We start from the raw sequence: 6,000 nt of genomic DNA, 5'->3' as shown, positions 1-6,000 counted from the left end.
GGCGAATGCTGGTTTGTGGCACACCGGCACCCCCAAATATCTTCCGTTGGTGCTCAAACTTTGTGTGGCCGCTTTATCTGACCTGAGTAATTTTCTATGTGATTTCCGGAGAATTTTGTTCCGGGACCGCGGAATCTCGAAATACCATGTATTATACACTTCAATTTCAGCCGTTCGGAAGGTCGTAGCGGACCCTTTTTCTTTTTCTCCCTGTTTTTCAATCACGCGTCCGAGCTAATTTCAGAAATCAACCTGTTCAATTTTACCCTCAAATAACGAGTTTTAACACATTTTTCACGATAATCCGAATTTCGGCGAATGCTGGTTTGTGGCACACCGGCATCCCCGAATGTCTTCCGTTGGTGCTCAAACTTTGCGTGGCCGCGTTATCTAACCCGAGGAACTTTCTATGTGATTTCCGGAGAATTGTTTTTCCGGGACCCCGGAATCCCGAAAAACCGTGTATTATACACTTCAATTTCAGCCGTTCGGAAGGTCGTACCGGACCCTGTTTCTTTTTCTCCCTGATTTTCAAACACGCGTCCGAGCTCATTTCTGGAATCAACCAGTTCGATTTCAGGAATCAACCTGTTCGATTTCAGCCTCAAATAACGAGCTTTAACACATATTTCACGATAATCCGAATTTCGGTGAATGCTGGTTTGTGGCACACCGGCACCCCCAAATGTCTTCTGTTGGTGCTCAAACTTTGTGTGGCCGCTTTATCTGACCCGACTAACTTTCTATGTGATTTCTGGAGAATTTTGTTCCGGGACCACGGAATCCTGAAAAACCGTGTATTATACACTTCAATTTCAGCCGTTCGGAAGGTCGTACCGGACCCTGTTTCTTTTTCTCCCTGTTTTTCAGTCACGCGTCCGAGCTCATTTCAGGAATCAACCTGTTCGATTTCAGCCTCAAATAACGAGCTTTAACACATTTTTCACAATAATCCGAGTTTCGGCGAATGCTGGTTTGTTGCACACCGGCACCCCCAAATGTCTTCCGTTGGTGCTCAAACTTTGCGTGGCTACTTTATCTGACCCGAGGAACTTTCTATGTGATTTCCGGAGAATTTTTTTCCGGGACCCCGGAATCCCGAAAAACCGTGTATACACTCCAATTTCAGCCGTTCGGAAGGTCATACCGGACCCTGTTTCTTTTTCTCCATGTTTTTCAATCACGCGCCCGAGCTCATTTCAGGAATCAACCTGTTCGATTTCAGCCTCAAATAACGAGCTTTAACATATTTTTCACGATAATCCGAGTTTCGGTGAATGCTGGTTTGTGGCATACCGGCACCTCCAAATGTCTTCCGTTGGTGCTCAAAATTTACGCGGCCGCTTTATCTGACTCGAGGAACTTTCTATGTGATTTCCGGAGAATTGTTTTTCCGGGACCCCGGAATCCCGAAAAACCGTGTATTATACTTTTCAATTTCAGCCGTTCGGAAGGTCGTACAGGACCCTGTTTCTTTTTCTCCCTGATTTTCAAACACGCGTCCAAGCTCATTTCTGGAATCAACCAGTTCGATTTCAGGAATCAACCTGTTCGATTTCAGCCTCAAATAACGAGCTTTAACACATATTTCACGATAATCCGAATTTCGGTGAATGCTGGTTTGTGGCACACCGGCACCCCCAAATGTCTTCTGTTGGTGCACAAACTTTGTGTGGCCGCTTTATCTGACCCGAGTAACTTTCAATGTGATTTCTGGAGAATTTTGTTCCGGGACCACGGAATCCTGAAAAACCGTGTATTATACACTTCAATTTCAAATTTTGCTCGAAAGGTCGTACTGACCTGTTTTTTTTCTCCCCGTTTTTCAATCACGCGTCCGAGCTCATTTCAGGAATCAACCTGTTCGATTTCAAGAATCAACCTGTTCGATTTCAGCCTCAAATAACGAGCTTTAACACATTTTTCACGATAATCCGAGTTTCGGCGAATGCTGGTTTGTGGCACACCGGCACCCCCAAATGTCCTCCGTTGGTACTCAAACTTTGCGTGGCTACTTTATCTAACCTGAGGAACTTTTTATGTGATTTCCGGAGAATTTTGTTCCGGGACTCCGGAATCCTGAAAAACCGTTTATTATACACTTCAATTTCAGCCGTTCGGAAGGTCGTACCGGACCCTTTTTTTTTTCTCCCTGTTTTTCAATCACACGTCCGAGCTCATTTCAGGAATCAACCTGTTCGATTTCAGCCTTAAATAACGAGCTTTAACACATTTTTCACGATAATCCGAGTTTCGGTGAATGCTGGTTTGTGGCACACCGGCACCCACAAATGTCTTCCGTTGGTGCTCAAACTTTACGCGGCCGCTTTATCTGACCCGAGCAACTTTCTATGTGATTTCCGAAGAATTTTGTTCCGGGACCCCGGAATCCCGAAAAACCGTGTATTATACACTTCAATTTCAACCGTTCGGAAGGTCGTACCGAACCCTGTTTCTTTTTCTCCCTGTTTTTCAATCACGCGTCCGAGCTCATTTCTGGAATCAACCTATTCGATTTCAGGAATCAACCTGTTCGATTTCAGCCTCAAATAACGAGCTTTAACACAATTTTCACGATAATCCGAATTTCGGCGAATGCTGGTTTGTGGCACACCGGCACCCCCAAATATCTTCCGTTGGTGCTCAAACTTTGCGTGGCCGCTTTATCTGACCCGAGGAACTTTCTATGTAATTTCCGGAGAATTTTTTCCGGGACCACGGAATCCCGAAAAACCGTGTATTATACACATCAATTTCAGCCGTTCGGAAGGTCGTACCGGACCCTGTTTCTTTTTCTCCCTGTTTTTCAATCACGCGTCCGAGCTCATTTCTGGAATCAACCTATTCGATTTCAGGAATCAACCTGTTCAATTTCAGCCTCAAATAACGAGCTTTAACACATTTTTCACGATAATCCGAATTTCGGCGAATGCTGGTTTGTGGCAAACCGGCACCTCCAAATGTCTTCCGTTGGTGCTCAAACTTTGCGTGGCCGCTTTATCGGACCCGATGAACTTTCTATGTGATTTCCGGAGAATTTTGTTCCGGGACCACGGAATCCCGAAAAACCGTGTATTATATACACTTCAATTTCAGCCGTTCGGAATGTCGTACCGGACCCTGTTCCTTTTTCTCCCTATTTTTCAATCACGCGTCCGAGCTCATTTCAGGAATCAACCTGTTCAATTTCAGCTTCAAATATTGAGCTTTAACACATTTTTCACGATAATCCAAGTTTCGGCGAATGCTGGTTTGTGGCACAAAGGCCCCCCCAAATGTCTTCCGTTGGTGCTCAAACATTGTGTGGCCGCTTTATCTGAACCGAGGAACTTTCTATGTGATTTCCGGTGAATTTTGTTCCGGGACCCCGGCATCCCGAGAAACCGTGTTTTATACATTTCAATTTCAGCCGTTCGGAAGGTCGTACTGGACCCTGTTTCTTTTTCTCCCTGTTTTTCAAACACGCATCCGAGCTCATTTCTGGAATCAACCTGTTCGATTTCAGCCTTAAATAACGAGCTTTAACACATTTTTCACGATAATCCAAATTTGAGCGAATGCTGGTTTGTGGCACACCGGCACCCCCAAATGTTTTCCATTGGTGCTCAAACTTTGCGTGGCCGCTTTATCTGACCCGAGGAACTTTCTATGTGATTTCCGGAGAATTTTGTTCCGGGACCCCGGAATCCCGAAAAACCGAATGCTGGTTTATGGCATACCGACACCCCCAAATGTCTTCCGTTGCTATTGGAATTTTGCGTGGCCGCTTTATCTTACTCGACTAACTTTCTGCGCTATTTCCGGAGAATCTTGTTCCGGTACCATGGAATCCCAAAAAACCGTGTATTATACACTTCAATTTGAGCCGTTCGGGAGGTCGTATTGGACCGTGTTTCTTTTTCTCCCGGTATTTTTTATCAAGCGTCCGAGGTCATTTAAGGATTTAACTGATTCGATTTCAGCCTCGGATAACGAGTATTAATACATTTTTCACGATTATCCGAGGTTCGACGAATGCTGGTTTATGGCATACCGGCACCCCCAAATGTCTTCCGTTGCTACTCGAATTTTGCGTGACCGCTTTATCTGATCCGAGGAACTTTTTCCGCGATTTCCCGAGAATTTTATTCCGGTACCCTGGAATCCCGAAAAACCGTGTATTATACAGTTCAATTTGAGCCGTTCAGGAGGTCGTACCGGACCCTGTTTCTTTTTCTCCCTTTTTTTATCACGCGTCTGAGGTCATTTCAGGAGTTAACCTATTCGATTTCAGCATCGGATAAGGAGTATTAATACATTTTTCACGATTATCCGAGGTTCAACGAATGCTGGTTTATGACATACCGGCACCCCCAAATATCTTCCGTTACTACTCAAATTTTGCGTGGCCGCTTTATCTGAACCGAGAAACTTTCTGCGCGATTTCCGGAAAATTTTGTTCCGGTACCCTGGAATTCCGAAAAACCGTGTATTTTACACTTCAATTTGAGCCGTTCGGGAGGTCGTACCGGACCTTGTTTCTTTTTCTCCCGGTTTTTTTATCACGCGTCCGAGGTTAGGGGAAGTTAGGTGTCTAGATGAGGCTTGGGATCAGTCTGTTAGGCTCCCCTCTGTAAGTGTGAGTCCAAGCAAACTCTTGACTTCGATCCCTGACGGATCACATTACTTTTCCTCCCGGTTTTTCTACCACGTGTCTGAGGTCTTTCCAGGAGTTAACCTACTCAATTTCAGCCCCAAATAACGAGTATTAATCCATTTCTCACGATTACCCAAGGTTCAATGAATGCTGATTTATCGTATACCGGCATCCACAAAGTCCTTCGTTGGTGCTAAAATTTTGAATGGATGTTTGACCTGATCCGAGGAACCTTTTGTGTTATTTTCGGAGAATTTGTTTCCGGTACCCTATAATCTCGAAAATTATGTATTATACATTTCAATTTGAGCCGTTCGGAAGGTCGTGTCGGATCACATTTGTTTTCCTCCCGAGTTTTCAACCACGTATTCGGGGTAATTCCAGGAGTTAAATTCGATTTCAGCCCCAAATAAAGAGTATTAATGCATTTTTCACGATTGTCCGAGGTTCGACGAATGCTGGTTTACCGCATACCGGCACCCCCAAATGTCCTCTTACTCCTCAAATTTTGTGTTGCCACTATTAAATAAAGAGTAACCTTCTTTTTTATTTTCGGAGAATTTTGTTACGGGACCCAGTAATCTCGAAAACCGTGTATTATACACTTCAATTTGAGCCGTTCAGGATGTCGTATCGGGTCACATTTCTTTCCCTCCCGGTTTTCTACCACATGTTTATGGTCATTCCAGGACTTAACCTACTCGATTTCAGTCCCAAATAACGAGTATTAATCCATTTTTCACGATTACCCTAGGTTCAATGAATGCTGGTTTGTCGCATACCGGCATCCATAAATGTCCTTCGTTGGTGCTGAAATTTTGCATGGCCGTTTGACCTGATCTGAGGAACCTTTTGCGTGATTTTCAGAGAATTTGTTTCCGGCAACCTTTAATCTCGAAAACCGTGTATTGTACATTTCAATTTAAGCCTTTCGAGAGGTCGTACCGGATCACATTTCTTTTCCTCCCGGTTTTACTACCACGAGTCCGATGTAAATTCAGGAGTTAGCCTACTCGGTTTCAGCTCCAAATCACGTGTATTAATCCAATTATCCGAGGTTCGACGAATGTTGTTTTATCGCATACCGACATATAGAAATGTCGTTCGTTGCTCCTCAAATTTTGTGTGGCCTCTTTACCTGATTTGAGGAACCTTTTTTGTGATTTCCGGAGATTTTGTTCCGGGATCCTGTAATCTCGAAAACCGTGTATTATACTTCAAATTGAGCCGTTCGGGAGGTCGTACCAGACACATTTCTTTTCCTTCCGGTTTTTCAATCACGTGTCCGAGGTAATTCCAGGAGTCATATTTTTGCTCCGGGACCCTGTCATCCCGAAAACCGTGTATTTTACACTTCAATTTGA

This window comes from Silene latifolia, chromosome X, assembly GCF_048544455.1.
Source record: "Silene latifolia isolate original U9 population chromosome X, ASM4854445v1, whole genome shotgun sequence".
NCBI classification, from domain to species: domain Eukaryota; kingdom Viridiplantae; phylum Streptophyta; class Magnoliopsida; order Caryophyllales; family Caryophyllaceae; genus Silene; species Silene latifolia.
Note: the sequence above shows the minus strand (reverse complement) of the source record.